Source organism: Macaca mulatta, chromosome 3, assembly GCF_049350105.2.
Source record: "Macaca mulatta isolate MMU2019108-1 chromosome 3, T2T-MMU8v2.0, whole genome shotgun sequence".
Lineage (NCBI taxonomy): Eukaryota > Metazoa > Chordata > Mammalia > Primates > Cercopithecidae > Macaca > Macaca mulatta.
Genome location: NC_133408.1, coordinates 100,456,206 through 100,482,628, shown reverse-complemented (window position 1 = coordinate 100,482,628; position 26,423 = coordinate 100,456,206). Strand labels below are relative to the sequence as shown.

At 44.1% G+C, this 26,423-nt stretch overlaps 1 protein-coding gene and 1 long non-coding RNA gene across 6 annotated transcripts in view; one reads left to right on the top strand and one right to left on the bottom strand.

The window, feature by feature from the left end:
- Positions 1 to 26,423, bottom strand: part of JAZF1 (JAZF zinc finger 1) — a 346,283-nt gene that overhangs the window by 29,299 nt on the left and 290,561 nt on the right. The gene's annotated exons all lie outside the window — the stretch shown is intronic.
- LOC114676952 (uncharacterized) overlaps positions 15,770 to 26,423 on the top strand; it is an 84,395-nt gene continuing 73,741 nt past the window's right edge. For 2 of the 3 annotated variants that reach the window (XR_003728193.2, XR_013415424.1), the window contains exon 1: positions 15,805 to 15,933. This is a non-coding gene — a long non-coding RNA (uncharacterized LOC114676952). Of the gene's footprint in view, positions 15,934 to 26,423 lie in introns of all 3 variants that reach the window. The other variant, XR_013415425.1, reaches the window with a different exon arrangement.

Below are 26,423 nucleotides of genomic sequence, written 5' to 3'. Positions count from 1 at the left end.
TCCTCTCTGCCTCCCCTCATCCCTCCTTTTTCCTAAGAGACGGTCTTCAAGCACCTGGTGCCCTCTGTCCTTCTGCTCCGGGACCACCCTGCATGGCTGCCATCCTGGGATTCCCCTTCTCCACTGTCCCAGGAGTTCCCTTTTCTTCTCCCCATATGGGGCCGATGCCTTTTCCAAGGTTCTGTGTCTTCCTCTTTCTTCGTTCACCACTTGGCTTGGGTCATGGGAGGTAAAATCTGGAGTGCCCGAATGTCTGAGAATGTCTTCATTCTACTCTCAGGTCGCAGCCCACGAGTCCTGAGCTGCACTGACTCCCAGTCTCAGCTGTGTCCTCCTCCCAGGAGACTCAGCTTCTTGCTGCTTTCTGTCATTCCATTTGCCATCCTTTTACTACTGTGCTGGGGACTCATCCACCTGAAAACTCACGCCCTTCAGTTCTGGGAAATTTCTCTGAAATTTGCTTTTTTATAATTTCCTCTCTTCGCTGCCTTTCTGGGAATTCTTTTTATTCTAATATTACACCTCCTGGACTAATTCTCTTATATTCTTACCACTTCTATTTTCTAAATCTCTGATTTATTTTTTCCTTTTTACTTTCTGGGAGATTTTTTTCTAAAATATCTCTCTGTCCTTTCTACAAATGTTTTCATTTCTGCTATTATCTGTTTTAATTTCCAAAAACTCCCTTTTTATTCTTTTTTTCACGCACAAAGCTTTCTCCTCTCTGTAAGGAGAAAGTTATCGTTTGTTTTTATTTTCTCCTGCCCCATGCACTGTCACTGTTTCTCTGGTGTGCCTTTCTTCCTCTTTAATCTGGTCTGACACTGTCTGCCCTGGAAGCCATTCCCAAACCTTCAGGATCCTTGTCTGTCTGCTTATATTTAAAAATGAGGCATAAAAAGCAGATTGGATGCTCTGGTGCATGGGTGGGTCTATCAAATGGTGAAGGTCCACATAGTAAACCTGGAGGGGGACCACCTCACAGGTCCTTTTCCATTGGGCTGGCCGTCCTGGGTGGTGCGAGTGGCTACAGGTAGGGAAAGGGCACTAGGCTTCTACCACTCAGGATGGAGTCTCTTCCTCAGTCTCCCTGTTCTCAGAATGGTGTCCTCACCCTGGGCTCTGCCTGGCAGCTCTGGTTCAGCATCTCCAGAGCTATGCTCTGTCACGGGAGGGACGGCAGCTGCCTGGCCTCGCAGGGTTAGGGAGGACACAGAGGGGGAAAGGAAGGGACATCCTGTGGAGACCGTCAGCCAGTTCTCCTGACTTCAGCCTTGTCTGCACTCGCACATTCAGAGGTATCTGTAGCTCCATTTTAAAATTAGAACAGATTTATTTTTTACTTTTTAAAGATATTTTCAACTTTTATTTGAGATCTAGGGGGTACACGTGCAGGTTTGTATATTGTGTGATGCTGAGGTTTGGGGTACAACTGATCCTGCCACCCAGGTCCTGGGCATAGCAAACAATAGTTAGCTTTTCAACCCTTGTCCCCTCCCTCCTCCCCTGCCCCAGAGGTCCCCAGTGTCTACTGTCGCTGTCTTTATGTCCATGAATACCCAATGAACATAAAGCTTTACTGAGGTGTAATTCACATACTATACAGTCCACTTATTTCAAGCGTACAGCTCCAGGTTTTCCATATATTCGCAGAATAGTGCAGCCATCATCACAATCAATTTCAGACCATTTTCATCTCTCCAAAGAGAGACCATGTACCTATTAGGCTGCTCCAGATCTGGAGGCTTTCTGGGATTATTGAACGTGAATCAGCCCACCTCTGAGCTCACCCTTTTCAGCTTAAGTTCCAGCTTTTTCTAGTCTGCTAAGTCAGTGACCTCTTTTCCACTTGCTCTCCAGCTTCCACACTTCTGTTGCTGCTGCCTTTCCTCTATCTTCATCTTTGTGGATTATGATTTTGAAATTCCGCTTTCTGTATTTTGGGTACATGTGTGTGTTCACACCACCTTTTAAAACTGGAAGTTCCCTGGCTGCTTTGAAATCATTCTTTTTTCTAGCAAGAACAAAAGTTCCAGGCCTGTCTTAGATTACTCCTGCCCTAAGACATGTGGTCTGCTCCTTTCCTTTCAATAGAGGACAGCACTGAGACCAAAATCTAGGTGCTGCTGTGGGGCCCAGTGGTCCCATGGGAGGGCTGCTTCTGGGCAGCACCGCCGTTCCGGCCTGCCTTGGGGACAGGGCTGTCTGGGCTTCTCTTTAGGATCATGAATTCACTACTGACATTTCCAATTTAATGCTAACATCAACATGTGCTTCAAAATGTTATTCCAGGTGAACAGGCGATTTATTTTCTCTGCCTACAGCTACTTCATTGTCTATTCCTTCCCTGCCCATCATTATCCTTCCCTCTCTTTTATGATGCTTGTATGTCTCCATGTCCATCTGGCTGGGGTCCTTTTGATGACCCTGTTCTCCCTGCTCTGAATTAGAGACCGGTGGCTACAAAATGCTGAGCCTGTCCCTGCCACAGGGCCTTCTTCTCATGGCGCCCTCTCCTTGGACTTTCTTCTTCTGGTTTGTCTCATGGGTGGCTGCTCAGCATTCAGGTCATGTCAGCTCAAATGTCACTTCCCTCAGGAGGCCTGCCCTGATCACCTCCCTGCCAACGGAGCCCGTCCTTGCCCAGGCACAACCTCCATACTTGGGTATCTCCCTCACAGTGCAGCTAATTTTCTAAATGATATCGTTTTCGTCTTTGCCATCCTTCTTCCCCACTGGAATGCAAGCTCTGCAAACCTGAATTCCTGGTATCCTTAAAAGTGACTTGCACACAATTGACACTCAATATATATTTGTTGAAGAAACAAATCAGAGGCAGAGACAATGTGCAAACACTCCTGACCCCCAGGCCATGTCTTGTGACTATGCGATGTGGTTCCTGGGGGAACAGAAATCCAAGTACAAGGCCCAAGGGAGGAAGGCATAGTGAAGACACACAAAAACGTCACCTACCTGAGATTCAGCTTCCAGCAAGTGACACACCTAAGTCCAATTCCCTGTCACATTTCTCTATGCCAGTTTTTGGCAAAGAATTGAAACTCACGAGTTCGTGGAATGTTCGTGGGCAGTGGCACTTCCCACTAGGTCAACTGCCAAAGAGAGGAGCGCAGGGGAATGCAGGGGTCGCCTTCCCCAAGCTGCCAGCTTTGTGAACACAGCCCGGACTCATCAGGAGCGCAGAGGCCTGACTGCTGCCTGGCCGCCGTGACGAGACCGTTGTCATCCTAACGGCTAATGACGCACAGAGGAGGCTGTGACTCACCCCTGGCTCCCTCATCCTCCATCAGGGAAGAAGGAAGAATGTCACCCTAACTCCATGGCCGCGATTTAATTTGAGGTCAAGATCAAAGCTATTCAAATCAACATCTTCTAAAAACTGGAAATTCAGATTTTAAGACAATTCCACAAAGCCATAACAAGAAATTCTGCATGTATTTAAATAAGCACATTCTCAGAAAAAGATAAAAAGAAATGCACACCCTAGGAAAAAAACAGTCCCTTTCTCATTAACCCTATAGCGCCAGGCCCCTTCATCCTTTTCTTCTTTTCATTTTGAGACCTCAAAGCAGCCCTCTGCTCACCTACTCAGTTTGGAGTCCACACCCGCGGGCTTGCCCAGCTCAGAGCCTACTGTGCCCCTAGCAGGAGTCCTCTCCCTGCTGACGGCTCCGGCCAAGCTGACTTCTCCTGGTACCTGAGTTCCCTGCGCTCCCAGCTTGGTTAGAAGAGAAAGAACCACCTGAGTAGCACAAGAAAATATGGTCTCCTTTATTGTTCCCATATGTTGTTTCAGGTCCCATATCTTTAAAATATCCCACATTTTAAGGAAAAACTGAGCAACGAAAAATGCCAGTGTCTCTTCAGGACAGCAGGGAACTTAGAGGGACACCTTTCCCCATCCCTATCCAAGTCAGAAGTCCCACTGCTTCAGAAGTCCCACTGCTTCCTTCTTAGGGAGATCAAAATGACTTCTTTTCCCTTAGCTTTCTCACTGCTGCTAAACACTTGGGGACATTTGCTACAAAGTTTTCCTGTGGCAATGGGCTCCCTCACAGGACCTGCTTCCCCCAGAGTCTCCAATAGAGCTTCCAAACTGCAGACCGTGACCCAGGAGTAGGTTGTGAGATCCATTTAATGGGGCATGACGAGCATTTGAAAAGGGACGAATGGAATAGAGAGTATCAGAGTATAAGGTGTGTTCACGGACTGGGCACCGTGACTCACAGATGTAATCCTAACACTTTGGGAGGTTGAGACAAGCAGATTGCTTGAGCCCAGGAGTTCAAGACCAGCCTGGGCAACATGGTGAAATCCTGTCTCTACAAAAAATACAGAAATTAGCCAGGTGTAGTGGCACATGCTTGTGGTGCCAGCTACTCAGGAGGCTGAGGTAGGAGGATTGCTTGAGCCTGGGGAGGTTGAGGCTGCAGTGAGCCATGATCGTGCCCCTGCACTGCAGCCTAGGTGACAGAGTGAGACCCTGTCTCCAAACAGAAAACAATGACAAAAGAGACGTGTTCATGAAGCTTTTGTTTCAGGGGTGTATGTGCTGTCTCTCATGTAAAATGTAGTTCTTACTACGTGAAACAGTAAAAACCTTTAAAGCCATATTTAACCATCAGCATCTAGTTTACAGGATTTCTTTATAAAAGAACCAACATTTAACCAGAAAAAACATATTCGTGAATAAAGGTATCCAACATTTAAATAGGATATAAAACAGGCTAACAGAGAAAGAGAAAGGGAGTTTCTGACGACCATCGACAAGATGTTGTGTTAGGTAGGTGTACAGTGAGTGCCACCCACCAGCCCTCCCCACCAGGAACCTGAAGTCTAACCAGGGAGAAGAGCTGTTGCCAATCTGACTTCCGTAGCTGCAGAAGGGCCCAAGTAGAAGGGAGCTGACAGCCACAGACACGAAAGTGACAGACGTACGGACTGATGGACAGTGTGCAGAAGATTCCTGGCTGATTCGGTATCCTTTAGGACACGGGGCATATTCTTTGTGAATATTCTCAAGGGCAGTCCACCCTTGCTTTCTGAGCAGGTGACACTGTTCTAGGGAACGGCCACAAGTCACCTGGGGCTGTTCTGCTGGACTAAGAATGATCATGTATGCAGTACTTTGCAGCCCTTACTCAGGCCGCCATCGGGCTGCTGCCCAGAATGGGTGCGCAGACAGGTTCAAGTCTTGCAGCCCGACCTCAGCTTGTCTTCATGGAGTGAGGGCAGCACCGCCGGCGCTGGAAGAATGGTGCTCTGTGACACAGTGCACGTAGGCGTTTGTATGTAGTATGGATATTTTGTACCTAGTAATTTTGCTTACTTAATAGACACTACAATTTCTATATGATAAAATGAAAGGAGCCACAATGATGACAGGCCAGATTGCGACGTGCAAAGGTACACACAGAACAGCTTCATCCTTCTATTAACCCTAATGAGCACAATGACACAAACTCAACTGTCCAGAGCCCACATGGTGAGGTGGCTAAGAGAGGCACTTGGGAGCAGGTGGCCTGTGCTAGATTCTGTTCTGTTCTGACAGATATCTCACCTCTCCACGCCTCCATTTCCTCATCTGTAAAATGGAAATAATACTAGAGCTAACCTCACAGGGCTGTGGTGAAGATTCTGTTCATAAGCATATTTAGGTTGACTTCCGGCACACAGTGAACACTGTACTAGCGTTGGTTGCTATAGTCCTGGTAATCAGCATTTTAAAATTAAATGTCTGGATTTGAACGACGACCACGGATCCACAAAGGCCTAACAATAATCCAATTCGAATTATCTGCCTATAATTAGTGGACTAAAATGTCTAAAATGTAGTTTACATTTCGAATACACTCGATCACAATACTGCTTCCTAATGATGTTGGAGAAACATAGCGTGCTCATTGAGGATTATATTGCTGAATTTATTTTCATTAATCCACTCACATTATTGGAGACCTGGGGATAAAGAAGACACGCCGTCTCTCTGGCCTCGAGGTGCACGATGCAGGACTTGGGTGGGCAGACTGCGTCATGCCGTGGAGGAATGCAAGGTCGGAGATGGCCCAGACACTCAGGGAGTGCCTCACTCTTAACGACATGACTTCTGAAGGCAGTGAGAGTGAGTACTGTCCTTGTTGGACCAAGTGCTGTTTGTGTCTGCACTGCGGCAGCCCTTGCCAGGGCTTGTTTTGGTATGATGATTTCCTTCTTAACTGTGAAATAAAATGTGCTATATTTATAGAGCGTACACCTACAGACAGGGTGGATATTTTTACGCCAAGAGAAAGCCCAAAAGGAGGGTTGGGAAAGGGAGGATGATTGATATAGAGAAAAATGTTGCAATGATCAAGATGAGAAATAATTAGGGTCTGGCAGCCAAAACCAGTTTCTACTACATCAGAGTAATTGTCTCTGCCCAGACATCGCATATGACATGAAAATGCACCAACAGAAAATAAGCTGCTTCTCTCGGGAATAATGTCGTGAGAGTCACTGAAAGTTCACGCAAATCTCAGAGATTGCCCATAAAAGCTTAGTTTCACACTTCGTCCCATGTGGAAACTACAGCCTGTGCCGCATGAAAAACGAGTTTTATGAGAGTACTTCTGATTTTTAAGAAGGCTATTTGGCTTCATAACAGGGCAGCTTCCTGAGAGCACCAGCAATGTCGCTTTTACATACTGCACGTACCAGGCAGGCCTCATAACCATCAGGGCTGCATTTAAATCTGGTAAAACGTTATGCGGGTGACAAACTTTGACAAAAGCGATTGGGAGAAACTGCAAGGGCAAGAATTTCCCACTCAAAGAGATCGTTTTAAGCATGCTCTAAAAATCAGTCAGAATTTTACACTCCAGGCATGACAACAAAGACCGAGGGAGAAGTAGACAGCGTGGCTGTCCCTGCTCCCAGTGCCATTCATGTCCGACATGCTGATCTACCAAGTAGACATGGGCATTGTGGCCAGTTTCAGCAGGCCAAGGTCTCAGTGGGAGTGCCCAGTGACCCTGGCGATGCTTTTCCTGTCATTTCTATTTCTTTCACAGGATCTCACCTGGTTATGAGAGGACACTTTGTGACCCACTAGCCTGGGTTCCATGTTGGTTTCTTCATGGACTCGCTTGGTGACTTCAGGCAAGACATTCAATTCCATTTGCCATTTTCTTCTCTTGCTACAGAGCCCACTTCAGAGGATTCAGTGAGTGAATACGACATACGTGCTTAGGTCAGTGCCTGCCATACTATCAGCACTACCTGTTACTATTTTCACTGGGTAAGCAGACACCTGAGTTCACACATGACACCGTCTATTGGGATGATGCACGTTGCTTGCTCAATGGCTTTAAGTGACAGAACTCCAGGAGCAGTGGGGTTAACATGGGTGACCAATTTCCCCTGCCCACTGTCACTCATATGGCCCATGCCTGCTCCTGCAGATGCCGTTCCTCGGTCCTCACCGCAACTCCGTGTGGGGTTGACAGCCGCTTGCTTCTCCCGTCCCCACCTCCCTCTCCAGATTCCTCCGCCCCTGCATGGGCCGCCTCGCTGGGGTTTCTCACTGTCCACTCTGAACAAGGCCTGGAGTTGCTTGCTCCAGCCTGGCTGGTCAGCTCCCCAGCTGCCCTGCCCCAGCCCATCTAGGTGACAAAGGCATGATATTGCTTCCTCTGAAGACTGGATTCTTCTTTAATTTGGACACAGTGGACTTCAAAAGCGGCACTCAGATTTCCCTGTTGCTGTGACTTATAAACATTAACTCTGGCAGTGAGACGTTGCCTCCTGATAAGAGAGAGCATGGTACCTGTCAAACTGCCAACATTTAAACCCTGTTTGTGGGATCTTGGGGACTTACTTCTTCAAGCCCCAGTTACCCCACTTGAAAAATGACAACCACAACAGTAGCTCGCTGTGGTAAGGATGCAGCTAATACATGGAGAAGGCTTTTCACGGTGCCTGGCAGAGAGCAGTAACTCAGTCTAGACCCTGGGCAGACGGTCACACCAAGAACGAAAGGCACGATGTCTTTCTTCCCCAGAATAGAGGTGTGTGGGCTCTTCCCTGCGCTCTTGTCCTCTGTTCATTCAACTTCAGGGCCTCTCTGGATACATGTATTGTTATGTATTGCTACACTGGAAATCCTGCATTCACAAGCTGCAAACTTCTCTGCGTGTTCATAAAATGTCTTGCGGAACAGAACGATGCCACATAAATGCCACACAGTGATAAGCAAGAGGTTTTTACGTGGTTTGGTAATAAGACTGTTACTAGACATCTATTCAGGGCTGAAAAACAGGAACAGTCATGGTCTAATAAATCACACCTATCAGTTCCCAAACAAGCGGCAACAGAAATAAGGGAGGACCCCACACCCTGCTGTGAATGGAAATGTGATGAATGACATATTTACCAGTAGGACTCCAAAACCCTCAGGTGCTTCCATTAGCTTCTGCCTGAACTGTGGGTGGCCAGTTTGGATAGCAGTTTTCATTGTAATACATGCGGACAGACTAGGTATTTTTGGGATTCTAGACAGCGGTGTCTCGACGGCACCAACATGGAGGTACAAACATCTCCAGCATCAGCTGTGCCATCCCCCTTCCCTCCCCCTGCTTCCGAGACAGATGATTAAATGGATATAGGCGTCTATTTGGGTCCCTTCCTAGCGTGGTGACCCCATGCAGGAACCGAGGGGTTGATTCTGGCCTGTTTTCCAGAATCACATCCAGGACGGGGCAGGCCAGGAAGATGCCCCAGCTGCCACTCGTAATGTGCAGTAGGAAGTAGGCTTTGTGTAAAACAAAAATAGAAACACGGCAACAAAAGACACTATCTCTCCGTCCTTCTGCCATTTCTTCCCTTCTAGGGTTAGGAAATGGTATTTCTACCAAGGGCTGACTTTCTGTGCAAAGGGAGGCTGGTTTGAATTTCTGTGTCTTATTTTCCTCGCCCCTCTAATCAGGCTCTGCCTCCCTAACTACATTTATTTTATTTATTTTGAGACGGAGCCTCGCTCTGTCGCCCAGGCTGGGGTGCAGTGGCACGATAGCAGCTCACTGCAACCTCTGCCTCGTGGGTTCAAGTGACTCTCCTGCCTCAGCCTCCTGAGTGGCTGGTATTACAAGCACGCACTGCCATACCCGGCTATTTTTTGTGTGTGTGTTTTTAGTAGAGATGGGGTTTCACCATGTTGGTCAGGCTGGTCTCGAACTCTTGACCTCATGATCCACCCGCCTTGGCCTCCCAAAGTGCTGGGATTATAGGTGTGAGCCACCACACCTGGCCCCTAACTGCATTTAAAAAGCCCCCATAAGCTCATTTCCTGGGGTCTCGGAGGAGGTACTGGTCCTGCTGTGCTTCTCCCTCCAGCCTCACCTTGCTCAGTGCCCCTGACTCCGGCTCTGCTACCTGTGTTCTCGCCATGCCCACCCCTTTCATGTATGAATTCCACATCTGCTTTAAGTTCCAAGTGGGCTGGGACCCTGTTTGATGAGTCTCTCCTACACAAGTCCCAAGTATGCCATCAGTACATACTTTCTGATAGATTTTAAAACGGCCAAAGCTTGACCTGTGTACAATGTTATCACTGCGTCATAGAATAATAATATTTCAGGGCTGGAAAGAACCTCAGATTTCCTGTGCCAACCTCCCCTCTTACAGACCAAGGCCTGGGGAAGGGGTGGCCTGTCCCAGGTCACACACTCAGCAAAGGTCCAAGCAAGGGTGGAAGTCCAGCCCCCAGGTCACTGGCAACCCCTCCAAGGTCCTGCCAGTGGCTGCCCAGGTCAAATAAATGGGAAACCAGCGTTTGCAAGCCAGGAGACGGAGCCCTCCTGAGTCACAGATGCTGCTCGGAAGGCTGCTTAAACTCATTTTCAGGCATACACCAGTGCACACGTCCAGTACTCTGCGATTGCGTCCACCCAAACAAGCTGCTTATCTACTTTTCTGAACTTGAAGTTCAAATAGTGAGTGCTTTTGAAAACTCCAGAGTAGTTATCAATGCTTCCTAGATGACTTTAACTGGGTTCACGTACCCCCAAGCAATGGTATGTATCTGTAGACGCAGTTTCATGAATAGAGGAAAAATACCAGGTTTAAATGTGTCTCTTAAACTGTCATTCTAATGGGAAGTTAGAGTTGGGTCCTGAGGGAAATAAAAAGGAGAGATTTTCTAATTCTAAGTTCTCAAACCACTGAATAGCTTCGCTGCTCCTCCTCAACTGGTTTGGAGTTTGATTTGAGACCAGCACTAAATACAAATGGCTCCTTTTTCAAATCAATCTTGATCTAGAGACATACAGGTCGACCTTGGGAAAGCAAGGTCAGTGCTTTGTGCCAACAGGGTTGTGACATCTGTAAGGAGATGATCACAATCTTTAGCAAACCTCCATTTGTCAGCTCAAGTCTATTAACTGTTTCTTTCCTTGCTTTGTTTTGCTCTGTAAGGAGAATACTCCTTTTCATCTCAGGACAAACCAACGATATGTCATCCACAGATGTCCTAATGGGATAATCCATGTGTCACAGACGATAAGGAAAGTACTTTCCAGTTAGCTAAATAAGGATTAATGAAAAGATACTCAGCAAACCTTTTGGGGAGACACAGACAACCTCTGCAATGGGCAGTGTCATCAAAGTCCAAGAAGCCTGCCTAGTACACATTTGTAAATGGCCATTGCAAACTACTTCAGAGGCATAACTTTCAAGTTTGTGCATCCAAGAGAAATGTTTTCTATGTCTATATTTTTCTAAAAAGTGAAGGTTTAGAAGAACAAGCTTCACCTGTTAATTATATGATGGTCCCAATCTTTCGGGGTGGGTTTGAGAATTAGAAGCGTGTAAAGGGTATGTGGTTCAAGTGGGTGGAACTTTTTCTACCTCAGCCGACTGTCACACGAGAACTGTCAAGGATGGAAGGTGGGAGACACACATGTCAAAGATGGAAGGTGGGAAGAAAGTGGTGGTACTATCTGCAGCATGTGCTCTGTTCAGCGGAGCTCACTTCAGAAAGTGCAGCTGGAACACTTCTGAGGTGCTAAAGCAAATTGTTACAATGTCACTGCCCATGGTGCTGTGGAGGCTTTATAGCCACAGAGCGCCCATAGTCTCTGGAAGTCATTCTGCATTCTTACATAAACTCTTTCCCCCCCAGCAAACTCCATTCTCCACAGAAAAAGGCCTTTCAATAATGAACAGCCGTCTGTTCCACAGAGCACAGGAAAAACATGATAAACCAAGTCACACAGCCTTGGCTGTAAACATATTCTTACATAAGATTTCTACAACTCCATATAAACAAAAAAACAAGCTATTAACCACTTGCAGAACAAAAAAAAAAAATGCATTGGGTTTCCTGCAATTAAGCTGCAATGTTTTACAGTGCAATTTTATTTATAACTGAAAAAGAGCAAATAAGTAAATATATAAAACGTCGAACAGACCCCTCCTGCCAAAGGCTTTTTCTGCAAATTAACTTTGCAGTAATAAAACCTGTGCCAGCTGGAATCTTTTCCCCTGTGCTCTGTGGCAAGGGCAGCCCACGCGGGTATATGGCTGAGAAAAAACACAGTAGGGCATTTTCTACCTTCAGCCAGGGGATGCTAACTGAACTTTGGCAAGTGTTTAAAGATTTCTCTCTCCATGTTCAAGAAAGAATTAAAAACAGTTGAAATGGGGAAAATTAACATCTGTTACTTACTTACACTCACAACCACAATGAAAAACATTCACAATTAAAGCAATTTTGCTTCCCTGCTAGTTACAGCTGTAATCTTGGGTTAAAAATATAAATGTGGAGCCTCCTTATTGTCTTTGGAGCTTTCTTCTTCGGGCTGCTTGTAAAAAAGGTAGTTTACTTGGGGTTGATTTTTTTTTTTCCCGTTGGAATAACAATATCAGGAAACAGGTCTGCATAAAAAGATAGGGGATGACAACAAAAAGTACCTACGCAATGGAGCCTTGTTTTATGAAGCTATGAACCAGTAGTCAATAAGTGTTTTATATTTGGGAGTTAAATACACTTTACAGCTGTGTAAAAAACCAGAGCCATTTTTGGCCAAACATAAACATTCCAGCGTCTACAAGGTTTACTTATATTAAGCAACAGGGCAGGTTTCTATCAACTGGGAGGGATTTGTGTGTTATGCATGACAGCGCTGAAAAGCCTTCCACATCAAGTCATTTCCCTTCCAACATGCAGAAATTTCATCAAGAAAATCAAATCTATTTCCGACAAGGTCTTCATACTTCCACCCCAAGCTAATGAAATAACCTCCTAACTGATATGCCAGGCTCTAGTCTCTTGGCCCTCCAATCCATCGTATTTCCGGCTGCCACATTCAACCTTCCTCCAAATAGCTGCAATCCATAATACCGCTCTTCTCTGACTGCATTGGTTACTTTGCTTATTAAAAATGGCTCCACTGCCAACTCAAACACAAATTCCTTAGCGTGGGATTTAAGGTCCTTATATCTATGCATATGCTTCATGAACCCAACACACCAGTTCACTGGTGTGGAATGGGTCCCCAGCCATCCCCTGGCTGTCTGTCTAGGTTTTTCTGGCTTGAAATACACAACACTCAGCCCACCCTCTACCCTTTCCTGCACTCATTCTTGAAAACCTCTCAAATGCTACTTTCCTCAGGTTATTGTTAGCTGAATTGTTCCCAGTAGATGTGACTACTAACCCTTTTAACCATGATAGCGGTTCACTGAAGGCACTGAGGTTCAGAGTCTCCTAGGAGCTTTATTTACACCCTTGTTTTCCTCTGTGACTTCACTGCCATCTCTCTGAGGGTGGCTCATCTTTGCATCCCCTCCAGCACTCAGTGCTGGGTCTTCAAGGTACAGCCATTAGAGCCAGTCGCTTGTCTCTCTTCTAGAGAGCTGGTGGAACATTTCCTGACTCCACTCTGATATGCTGCTGAGAAGGTAGACTGAGACACACGGATGCGATTATTATATGGACTAAAAACCATCAGACTTCCACCAATATCACATATAATTCAGCCAAACAGATTTGCCAGGCGTGGGTTCTAATTGGAATGGCCATCATAATTAGTCTTTCTCCTTGGTCAGGCCAAGAAGGAATTAATTTGTAACTCATTAACATTGATTTGGAGCAATCTTAAACCACGGTAGGAATGAGTTTATCTCCAACTGGGCACAGGGCCTTGCTGCTGAAGGTCCAAGGTCACTGCCCACAAAGGCTGGCTCAGCCTTGGAATGTCCATGGGCTCCTGCCAGCCCTGGCCCTGATCCCACACCACAGAACCCATGTGGCTGAAGAAGCTGAGGCTGGGAAAATCCCCAGGGAGGGGGCAGAAGACTGTTACGTCCTTAGCAGAACATGAGGCTTTTTCCGAGGTTCTGGAAAATAAGTCTGGACAGTTTTCTTTCAAAGTGGTATGGTTCAGCACACCTCTGCCCTCCTTTGCCGTCCTCTCAGGAACAAAAACCAGAAGTGCAGAGGGAGCTGTCATGTTATTCCTGGCCCGATGAGAGCAGGAAGTGCCATAAATCTCTCAAGACAGCCTAGGCTCATGGGATTTCCAGAACCAATCTGTCAATTTATGAGAATCAGATCATTCAGACAGACATCCGAGCTTAGATCCTTATGAAAAAACATTTACAGGGCATTCCTGTCACTTAGGAAAACATTATTCTTTCAAAGTTCCTCCCATAGAACACATCCAGCATCTAGGGGAAAATAGCAAAGAAGCATGGCCTGAATCAGGCCAACCGCTGAACCTTTAATCTCGGAATGACTGACTTATCTGGGGAAATCGCTAGCAGCCCTGCTGGACAATGATCAATGAAGGCTGGTGTGGCGTGGCACTGCCTTGGCCCTGAGCGGGAAGGCTGGTCAACAGCCTTTGGGATCATCAAACCTGGCCCCAGCAAACAGGAAACAGAGCAGTTTTGCAAGTGTTTGGCTTGCAAACACTACCTACAGATGATGTTGGACCGGCAGTGCTGGAGCGCTGGAGCTGCAGAAAGGACCTGAGGCCCAGGCTCCTCTATCCCCTGGAATTCGACTTGCTAGATCTGGGGTGGGTTCCAGAGAGCCATATTTTGAGGGTCACTGGGAAAAGCTTGTGAACTACCAAAATACCATATATTCTGACAGAAGGGGTCAGTGATTTAAGACCATGTCTTGATTCTAAAAGAGGGTCCTTGACCGTAGGCTGCCCCTGAAAACCTGCTTGTCTTCCATCTGCGCAAGAAATGGCCCGGCCTTTACTTGGTTGCCTGGGAGTCTTTCTCTCTCGCTTTCCCTTCCAGCCTCATCCAACTCCCATCGGCTCTACCTCCAAAACATTTCGAGTTCATCCGTACCTCCCCGCTCTGTGATCCTCGTCCCAGACTCGCATTGCTTTCCTCTTTCCTCTGCACAGCTGGAATAGAGTCCCCCTTTTAGCCAGTTTTACAGCCCCAATCCCAACAGTCATTGGTCAGTCAGAATAACCTTTTAAAAATGTGAAGCAAACCATGACATTCCCCTGTTTAAAACCCTCCCTTGACTGCCCCTCACATGTAGCAAAAAGTGCTAACTCCTGTCATCTGGGCATGTTTCCTCCACCCCACCCACCAGAACCAGCCAGCCTCACACTCCTGTTTTTTCTCTTCATCTTTAAAGATGAGCTCTGAGCTCATCCTTAAAGCTCAGACTGGGAATCACCGCTTCCAAGAAGTCTCCTGACTCTTCATCCAAGTCTGGGCTAGGTAGATGCCTGCCCTGTGTGGGCTCTGAGCTCATCCCTATCAGAGAATTGTCTACCCCATGTGAATCTTACCATCCGTCTCCCCTCTGTGTCTCTGGGATACTGGGGTTATGTCTTTTATCTCTGTACATTCATTAGGTACACAGTAGGCACTCAGATGTTTGTTCAGTATATTAACAAGAAGACCGATCCTAGTTATACCTGGAAAACTAGTAATTATCCTAGGAGCTAAAATGAATGTTATGGAAGGACACACAAAAGGAATCACATTTCCTATATATCCATTCATTCATTCCTAAGTCCTCAGAGGCAGCAGAGGAGAACACTCAAGAGTCTGCTTTGCAGCAAGGCAGCCCTGGGTTAAGATCCAGGCACTAAAACTTCCTAGCAGTGTGGCCTGGGGCATGTTACCTAACGTCTCTTACCTTCTGGTCTACATTTACATAGAAAATGGGAATGTGAATTACATAGAAAATGGGTATGGTTAGCCAAGTGCCCAGTACATCCTGGGTGTCCCCACATGGTAACTCACAGTGTTGTTCTTACTCCTTTAGGGCGCTAACCCTCTAATGCCTCTGGCCAAGGTGGGGTGGAAGGGACAGAAGGTCTCTCTTCATACCTGCTTCCAGAACTGTTTTATCTAATAAAGCATAACTCTTGATTTGTTTTCCTTTTTAAGTAATCTTGATTTTTAGTATTTCTGAAAAGTCAACTCTACTGGACTCTAGAATAGCTTTGGTCATCTGTTTCCACCTTGACTCTTGGGAGAACATCTGATGGGACCTCGAGGGGCACACTCTCCCTTTCTGCCCTTCTCCCTCTACGGCGCATGTTTCCATTTTCCAGTCCCATTAACACCACCGTCACCACAACTGCTAGGATTTTGCTAAGTACTTAAAGCAGAAAGAGGCCTGGATTAGAATTCTGAATCCTTTTAATCTCTCTACAGGTAAGTTCTGCCAGCCTAGTTTCTTAAAATGTCAAGTATTAAGCTGCTTTTATCTCCCTAATTAATAATTAGCTTTGGCAAGCAAGAAAGTAAAAGGCATGGCTGGATCTTTCTCAAAAATAAGATCCCGGATAGCAGACTAGGTATAAAACGCAAGGAGATGGAAAGATCATTTGGATTCAAATAAAGCAGAAATCATGAGCCAAGTGTCCTTCCTCAGAGGATGGAACTGAGCGGGTGAGTTTCCATTACTCTCTCTGGAGAGGTCTGTGCACTGGTGGGAGGGGGGTTTCCACAATGAGTGCTCTATACTTGAATGCCCTTAAAGACTAGAGGCAGTCTTTTCTATTGCTGCTTTGTAGCTTGGAAATCCCAGCTAGTGATGACTTTATGGGTTTGTATGGTCTAGACAAGAGGGTTACTCTTTGGTGAAATTGCTCCTTAGGGAGGTTACTGTGAAAAATTCCCATACAACTAATTAGCATTCAGAAGGGCAGGCTACTGAGAGGGCGCTAGACTTTGGCAGAGGCCGCTGCTGGAAAGCCAGCATCCCAGGCTTTATCACCGACCACGTTTATTTTCTTCCCTGTCAAAACAAGGACAGGAAAGGGGAACAAGAGAGCTAGCGAGAAAACACAACTCAACGTAATAGTGGAGAACAAAAAATGAAGCCTGCCCGTGGCTCTGAATGAGAGGTCACGCCTTCTCTGAGAAATACGGAAATACCAAACTTTTTTTTGTTGTATATTTTCTACATAAAACATTTTCAGCTTTCTCAGCAGCTTCAGATCTTTGGAAGCAAACATGGAAAGGTATAACAGTCTGAACTGGGTATGGGGTAAAATGCTCCTCCAAATGTCAGCAAGTCATAGTTTTAAAACCCAGAGGAACTCACAACTATTTTCACCTCAGGTTTTACAGGGCCAATAGAGGTAGGTGGTTGTACGTGTTCCTTCAATACGGGGAAGAAATAACTTTCACCTACCCTAGGACTGAGCCAAGAGAAAACACCTGTCTAGAAAGCCTTGGGTTCTGGTCAGCTGACAAGCGGCCTCTGTGCAGGGATGTCAGCCTGTGCTCCCGAGTCTCATATCCAAATGCAAAACCCATTCGGGCAAGTCAGCATCTTCTCCAAGAAGCCCTTGGAGACTGGCCCTGCATGGCGGCTTTCCTTGCCATACGTGCTCTCAGATGATCTCGCACTCACACAGATGTGGTTTTCTCACGTCTATGTTATTTGTAGGGATGCAGTTTCTTCTCCTTCCTGTTGAGTTCATCAGGGTGTGGCATCTTCTCCACCTGCACTTCACCCTGATGGCCCTATGATGGTCTTGCAAGCTAAGTGCTTCACACCTACAATGGAATAACTGAGTATGCAAAGGGGGACCATCTGCAAAAGCAGCCATATTTTAAAAAAGCATTTTTCTTCCTCTCTGTGGTTACGCTCCAGACAGGGACTGTGTATGCATTCTGGTGATGCCGAGTCTGCAAGTGTTCCAGGGTCTGCAAGCCCGAGGGAATTATATAGCTATGGCTTGATGGGGTCTCAGGAGTGAACTACGAACATGATGCAGTGTGATTATGGAAACACACTTGCTGTTTTGTAGTGGCTAGAATGTGACTGAAAGGAATAAGCACTAGAGTGAGAATCAGGAAGATTGGACTGTGGTACTGTTTTACGCAATTTAACTACACATCCTTGACCCTACACTTATGAAGAGATGAGCCTAGATCACTTGTAAATTTTTTGACCATGATCCATTGAAAAATATATTTTACATTACAACTCAGAAAACAACACACATACACACACACTCACACCGTTTCCCCAGCTAATATTTATCCTTATGGAGTGTGAAACACTATTTTCTGTTTTTTTTCTTGTCTTTTAAAAATACTGGTTATAACTTACCAATTAATTTCATGATCCATCAATGAGATATGACTTCAGTTTGAAAAAAGTAGCCAAGATGATCTCTGCATAAATTTCTGGTTCCCAAATTCCATATATGTAAAGATCTGATGCTATTTTACGCCACAGTGTTTTTCCTTGTTTTCTTTAATTGGGAGGAGTTCGGAGCAGTAATGCACTTTGTAAATTTAGGAGTGTTAAGGAATGACAACTTCCATAACGAAGCCATTGCCTCACCTGCCATTCTCTCAAGAATTCTCATCTAACTGGTGGAATAGGGAATGGAGTCACCCTCTGGTCTCTTTGACCATCATTTTATTTATTTATTTATTTATTCAGTTAATACAATTATTTTTAAAATTCTTGCTCATTTCAGTTTTTTTTAAATTATACTTTAAGTTCTAGGGTACATGTGCACAACGTGCAGGTTTGTTACATATGTATACATGTGCCATGTTGGTGTGCTGCACCCATTAACTCGTCATTTACATTAGGTATATCTCCTAATGCTATCCCTCTCCCCTCCCCCCACCCCACAATAGGCCCCAGTGTGTGATGTTCCCCTTCCTGTGTCCAAGTGTTCTCATTGTTCAATTCCCACCTATGAGTGAGAACATGCGGTGTTTGGTTTTCTGTTCTTGCTATAGTTTGCTGAGAATGATGGTTTCCAGCTGCATCCATGTCCCTACAAAGGACATGAACTCATCCTTTTTTTATGGCTGCATAGTATTCCATGGTGTATATGTGCCACGTTTTCTTAAACCAGTCTGTCACTGATGGACATTTGGGTTGGTTCCAAGTCTTTGCTATTGTGAATAGTGCCGCAATAAACATACGTGTGCATGTGTCTTTATAGCAGCATGATTTATAATCCTCTGGGTATATACACAGTAATGGGATGGCAGGGTCAAATGGTATTTCTAGTTCTAGATCCTTGATTGCCACACTGTCTTCCACAATGGCTGAACTAGTTTACAGTCCCATCAACAGTGTAAAAGTGTTCCTATTTCTCCACATCATCTCCAGCACCTGTTGTTTCCTGACTTCTTAATGATCGCCATTCTAACTGGTGTGAGATGGTATCTCATTGTGGTTTTGATTTGCATTTCTCTGATGGCCAGTGATGATGAGCATTTTTTCATGTGTCTGTTGGTTGCATAAATGTCTTCTTTTGAGGAGTATCTGTTGATATCCTTTGCCCACTTTTTGATGGGGTTGTTTTTTTCTTGTAAATGTTTGAGTTCTTTGTAGGTTCTGGTATTAGCCCTTTGTCAGATGAGTAGATTGCAAAAATTTTCTCCCATTCTGTAGGTTGCCTGTTCACTCTGATAGTAGTTTCTTTTGCTGTGCAGAAGCTCTTTAGTTTAATTAGATTCCATTTGTCAATTTTGGCTTTTGTTGCCATTATTTTTGGTGTTTTAGACATGAGGTCCTTGCCCATGCCTATGTCCTGAATGGCATTGCCTAGGTTTTCTTCTAGGGTTTTTATGGTTTTAGGTCTAACATTTAAGTCTCTAATCCATCTTGAATTAATTTTTGTATAAGGTGTAAGGAAGGGATCCAATTTCAGCTTTCTACATATGGCTAGCCAGTTTTCCCAGCACCATTTATTAAGTAGTGAATCCTTACCCATTGCTTGTTTTTGTCAGGTTTGTCAAAGATCAGATGGTTGTAGATGTGTGGTATTGTTTCTGAGGGCTCTGTTCTGTTCCATTGGTCTACATCTCTGTTTTGGTACAAGTACCATGCTGTTTTGGTTACTGTAGCCTTGTAGTATAGTTTGAAATCAGGTAGCATGATGCCTCCAGCTTTGTTCTTTTGGCTGAGGATTGTCTTGGCAATGCAGGCTCTTTTTTGGTTCCATATGAACTTTAAAGTAGTTTTTTTCCAATTCTGTGAAGAAACTCATTGGTAGCTTAATGGGGATGGCATTGAATCTATAAACTACCTTGGGCAGTATAGCCATTTTCACGATATTGATTCTTCCTATCCATGAGCATGGAATGTTCTTCCATTTGTTTGTCCTTATTTATTTCATTGAGCAGTGGTTTTCAGTTCTCCTTGAAGAGGTCCTTCACATCCCTTGTAAGATGGATTCCTGGGTATTTTATTCTCTTTGAAGCTATTGTGAATGGGAGTTCACTCATGATTTGGCTCTCTGTTTGTCTGTTATTGGTGTAAAGGAATGCTTATGATTTTTGCATGGTGATTTTGTATCCTGAGACTTTGCTGAAGTTGCTTATCAGCTTAAGGAGATTTTGGGCTGAGACAATGGGGTTTTCTAAATATACAATCATGTCATCTGCAAAGAGGGACAATTTAACTTTCTCTTTTCCTAATTGAATACCCTTTATTTCTTTCTCCTGTCTGACTGCCCTAGCCAGAACTTCCAACACTATGTTGAATAGGAGTGGTGAGAGAAGGCATCCCTGTCTTGTGCCAGTTTTCAAAGGGAATGCTTCCAGATTTTGCCCATTCAGTATGATACTGACTGTGGGTTTGTCATAAATAGCTCTTATTATTTTGAGATATGTTCCATCAATACCGAATTTATTGAGCGTTTTTAGCATGAAGGGCTGTTGAATTTTGTCAAAGGCCTTTTCTGCATCTGTTGAGATAATCATGTGGTTTTTGTCTTTGGTTCTGTTTATATGCTGGATTACGTTTATTGATTTGCGTATGTTGAACCAGCCTTGCATCCCGGGGATGAAGCCCACTTGATCATGGTGGATAAGCGTTTTGATTTGACCATCATTTTAAAAGACAGCAGTAGGTGGAAACAGCCCCCTTCCATCCATGTCACTAGGATCCCTGTTCTTACCGGGCAGCAACTACTAAAATGGTTTGCAGCTTCCCCATTCTTAAGACATACATTATTATTATTTTTACCAATCTGTTTCCCATTCTTTTGAATATTCTGAGGACATTTGTACTGAACACAAAAGATGAACAGGAAGATAAACAACATGTTACAGCAGTGCTGCTACTCTGTCAATGCATAAATGGAGGCCAGAGATCTTAACACAGAGCTCTCAGGAGTCTCTGAAATCTGCGATTCTTTTATTTCCAAAACATACGCGGTAAGACACTCATTTGAGTTGTTTTCTGCATAACCATGATATTTTCACACTGACCTTGAGGGTAAGGCCAGTCTTTGAGAATGTCATTTGTCCTATGTGTATGTTCCATTTCTTCATACCGAGCATCATCTCTTTTCTGAGAGTCAAGGGACCACACTACCTGTTGTTTGACATTTAGCTAGCTTCAAGGGCATGGTTCATGGCGCCAGGATGAAGCTAAGTTAACCGGCCCATATGAGAATTAAACCCATGACCTCAGACTTATTAACACCATGTTCCTATCACCTGAGCTCCAGTTTGCGAGTATCATGCACAGAGAGGGAAATGACTTCTTATAAGACAACAATGAACAGGTATGCAGAACTGATTCGATTTAGTATCTTCTCTAAGGTACTAAATGAGTTAGTACCATTTAGTATCTAACTTCATCATCGTGTATTTTAGGGAGACTTTCAACACAATAATGGTCTAGAACTTGGTAGAATATTAGAAAGTAACCATTTAAAAGGGTGGGGCCTGCTCAAGATATAGAGTCATGATCATGCTTCAAAAACACCATCCTACATTTAGTATCTTAGAAAAGATACTAAAAGTACATTCATTTAGTATCTTAGAAAATATACTTCAATGAGAGGAACCAACGATAAATATTAATTTGGCGTCTAAGTAACAATATGGTTTATTAGGTTAATAAATTCAGAACACTTTATAGACAAGAACCTGCGAACACTCTGAAGGAGCCACAAATTGCCATCTTCTGGAAGATAACAAAAGAGGCAAAATGTATGAGAAAACATCCATTCACTTTTCAGTCCTGCCATCTTTCCAAAATAGACTATTATATAATAGAAAACAAAAGGTAAACAGAAATTCTAGGAGGCTGTTAGATGTTATTTTTAAGAGGCACAGCTACCACGAAGATGGAGCTACTTTCAAGTTTATATATAGCATAATTCATTTTCCAGTTTACCCTCCTTGCTTGACAGAATTAAAATGACAATGTTCATCAGTGTGCCACATTTATAGCTTTAGCTAAAGGTCTCCCACATGGCAAAGGACAAGCTTTCTAGTCCTGGCAAAACTTCCACTTTTGATGATGCCAAGAAACACATATTTGTTGGAAAGCAAAAAAGGGAAGGAAAAAAATCCTTTTTGGAATATTTATTACTTATTCATTTTAGAAAAAAGAGCCCTATAGATTACTTACAAATGTGTTAACTAGCCAGGCACAGTGGTTCATGCCTGTAATCCCAGCACTTTGGGAGGCTGAGGTGGGCGGATCACTAGGTCAGGAGTTTGAGACCCGTCTGGCCAACATGGTGAAACCCTGTCTCTACTAAAAGTACAAAAATTAGCTGGGCGTGGTGGCGGATGCCTGTAATCCCAGCTACTCAGGAGGCTGAGGCAGGAGAATTGCTTGAACCCAGGAGGCAGAGGTTGCAGTGAGCTGAGATCATGCCACTGCACTCCTGCTGGGTGACAGAACAAGACTCCATCTCGGGGGGAAGAAAAAAAAAGGTTAACTAGATTCTACTAAACTTTGTTTTGTTTTGTTTTGTTTTGTTTTGAGACAGGGTCTTGCTCTGTTGCCCAGGCTGGAGTGCAGTGGTGCAAGCTAGGCTCACTGCAGCCTCAATCTCCCAGGCTCAGGCGATCCTCTTGCCTCAGCTCCTGAGTAGCTGGGACCATAGGCACATGCCTCTGCACCTGGCTAATTTAAAAAAAGCTATTTGCAGAGACAGGGTCTCCCTGTGTTACCATGGCTGGTCCCGAACTCCTGGGCTCAAGCGCCTCAGGCCTCACCTGTTTTGGCCTCCCAAAGTGCTGGGATTATAGGCATGAGCCACTGTGCCTGGCCTGAACTTTTAATTTACTATTTAGTTGGCAAGTACCGTGTATTAGTAACCAAAGGTGTATTTATGTTTCTGTAATGCGTATTTATTATACAGTTATTCCAGAAATGGTTTCATTTTTCTTTGATTTAAAGAAAAAGCCAATTTTTATATTTGCAGTTACTTCATAATTTTAATTTTATGGTTTTACTTTCCAAAAGGGGCCTATTCATCTCCCGGCTGCGGGGGGAACCGTTCCAGGTTAAGGTGCATGGCCCACAGGTGGTGGCAGTACCCCATCTAGCCCTTCAGAACCAACTCCAGTCAAGATCCCCTTGGTAGCTCACTCACAACTAAGTTGTGACATTTTAATTGCATGCTTTTAAATATTAACCATTTGTCAAGTTTTGTTAGTCTTAATAATTTTCCTATACACACAACATAGCATATTTTGAATTATATATACTGGTATTACAGAAACCAAGTGGCTTTAATTAAACACTTTTTTCAAAGAATGCTTCCTTTTAATGGCAGTGAAATGCTGTTCATAGCATCTAAGTGCTCTGCCAAAACTAACTTCATCATGGCGAATTTCAGGGAGACTTTCAACACAATAATGGTCCAGAACTTGGTGGAATATTAGAAAGTAACCATTTAAAAGGGTGGGGGCCTGCTCAAGATATGGGAGTCACGATCACGTCTCAAAAACACCATCCTACATTGACGGCCCAGCATCAGTCCCCGTAACTGTTAGCACCCTGTTAGTACAGCCTGGATAACCCCAGACAGTTCTGTCTAGAGGAGGATAGCTGAGGATGCACCACCAGAAACGCATATCGAGGGCCTTTCCTGCCCCTGAATGTAAGACTCTAGGCAGCCATTTTCAAGTCAAACATTCTGAGGAGACTTTTTACTATACATTGACACAGCTTATCTTAGAGAGCTCACATGAAAACAGATCACACGAAAAGCACCACTTTATTTGCCAGAAAGAAGTCTGCTTGACTTTTATTTTTTATTTAAAAATTTTTATAGTTTTGAAATAGGAATCTATTTGAAAAATAAAAATGCATCCAGTCTCAGGCTGCAAGGAAACATCTTAGCTGGTAGACAATGTCAGGGACCAACTACTCCATTCAAAATTATTCAGGTTCCCTGAGAATGATTTGTCCTGGGGCCTATACCTATTTAGAATACTCTAGCTGCCTTAAAATGAAACTGAAGAATTGGGGTACTGAGATAGAAAACACAGTCCATCATGAGATCAGTAGATGTCAAATTCATATACAGTTGTCCCCCAACCAGCTTTAGTTTCTTATGGTTGATTTTACCTATGTGTTCTATACCAAACAGAGCCTAATTGACTTGGTTTTTTAAAAAAATACTTATTTAGACTAGTGGAATATGAAATAAATCTTTGATCTGATAAGACCAACTCAACTTGTTACTGCTAAAGATGAATTAACACCAGTCCAATTTTCCAAGGAGGAACTGTGTAATTTTGGTTGCAAGGTGCCAGACATGCACAATCCCTTCGTCCATGGTCCCAGAAAGGTTCCAGCAACCTCAGTTTCTCCCTGCCTGTCAAACACCGCTTGTTCTGAGTGCATTTCCAACATCTGACACAAGTCCTGGGACAGGAGCAGTGAGATTCTGCCCCTTGTCTTTTTAGCAGAAACAAATTAGCTCAAAGCATTCTCAGTTTTCTGCAGGTTCTTTAACGCTGTGCAGCTGGGTGTGCCTGGGGATCATTTTATTGTTAAAACTTGAGCCACATGGAAAAGACATTAAAACAAGTTTGCTGCCGTGATACTCAGAAAGATGAAAGGGCTTCTCTGATTTTAATATGCCGTGTTGTAGACTGGTGGTGGCAGGGGCGGGGGCGCGGAGAAAAGGTGTCTTTGGAAATATATGAGTTTGTCTGGGCTGTGAATTCTTCAGGTGCTAAATCTACATCACCTTCATAAGGGAGGCGTATGGCAGTCGCGGGCGTCTGTTTGTTTATTCATGTTTTCAGTAGAATCCACACCACTTTCCAGGCTTAGAATATGTTGCTCTCTTTAGCACTCATATTTCAGTTCTGGTTTGTGCTTCCAAAGGAAAATTACTGAGAAGTGTGCACTGATGGATGTTGGCATATGAGCGAGCTCTGGACGTTGGCTTAAAAAGATGGCATTCTTTCTTGGGGAGACAGGGTGTGAGCTGCACAGTCTTAATATGTGCTCTTTAAAACAACTTTACCTTGTGATCTTTTTTGGTATTTTTTTGGCCGATGCAGAGACCCCTGCTGGGACAAAGAAAAAGCAGCTAGGACCTAGGACCAATGCCTCACCACTAACCGTGTTGCTAGCACGAAGGGAAATATGACTGTAAAGACCTTTGAGATTTCTTGTGGGAATTCTTAACAATGGACATACTATTTTTATTGAGTTTGATTAAACAACACAGTTAACAGTAGAGATGAAATTCAGGTTTTTAACTAAATGTAAATGGTCAAGTGTGGTATAGGATCATTCTGCATGAACAGTATAAAAAATAACACAGAAACACTGAATTATTGGCTTTCTGTTAGCACAGATATTAAATCTGAGGATTTAAGTGCCTGCCCATCAGAGAAACCGGATTACTTAGAGTTTCTGAGGATGTGCTCAACATGGACTGAACCTGGGTGGCTTTAATTTTCTTTCTTGTAATATTCTCAACGTAAGGAAGCACCCTTTATCTCATGGGAAACAAAATATTTTGGGTATTGGAAGATGTAGGTGCTGTAAGTTCTATCAGAAACACTTTCAGTCATTAACCAATTCTCAACTGTGTCACTGGACTGAGAGTTTGGCAAGAGTGCTTCTTTATCTTGTCTTCCCTGCTCCTTCTCTCTACTTAATATGTCCCGTAACTGTTTTATTTGTCCATGTTACTGCTTCCTTAGTGTTCCTATGCTAAGGATAAAGAATTCCGCCTACTGTCTTTCTTCAATGAAGAGGAAATTCCAGAGATTTTCAAACTCAGACTACTGCATGTATTTACTTCATTGTTCCTAAATGAATTGTTTGTAACAGAGGAAATGCTATTTGCTAGTTCAAAGAGTGACTGGAAGTTGTGGACTCCTGTTCTTTATTCCTGCCTGAGCCACCACTCTTTTGTTTCAATTGAGGTAAGACTTACACACAGTGAAACGCACAAATCTTAAGTGTATACTTGTTTTTTTCTGAGACGGGGTCAGTGAAATGCACAAATCTTAAGTGTATACTTGTTTTTTCTGAGACAGGGTCTCACTCTGTCACCCAAGCTAGAGTGCAGTGGCACAATCACAGCTCACTGTAGCTGTGACCTCCTGGGCTCAAGCCATCCTCCCTGCCTCATCCCCAAGTAGCTGGGACTACAGGCATGTGCCATCACGCCCAGCTAATTTTTTGATTTTTTGTAGAGACAAGGTCTCACTATGATGACCAGGCTGGCCTCAAACTCCTGGGCTCGATTAATCCTCCCACCTCAGCCTCCCATGCTGGGATAACAGATGTAGGCCACTGCATCGGGCAGGCATATAATTGGATGAGTTTGATAAATGTATACATTTGTGAAACCAACATCCCAATCAAGACACAGAATATATCCATCATTCAAGAAAGTTCCCTTGTCCACGCCTTCCTCCTCACATTCTCACATTAACTACGGTTCTGATTTCTGTCGCCGCAGGTTGGTTTGCCTGTACTTGAATTTCATGAGTACCCTTTGTGTCAGGCTTGTCTTGCTCAGCATAATGTTTTTGAGATTCATCCATTTTTTTTGTGTGTGTATCAGTACTTTCTTTTTATTGCTAAATTATACTCCACAATCTGGATATATCAGTTTATCTACCCATTTATCTGTGGATAAACTACTCATCAGTTTGGGGCTACTGTG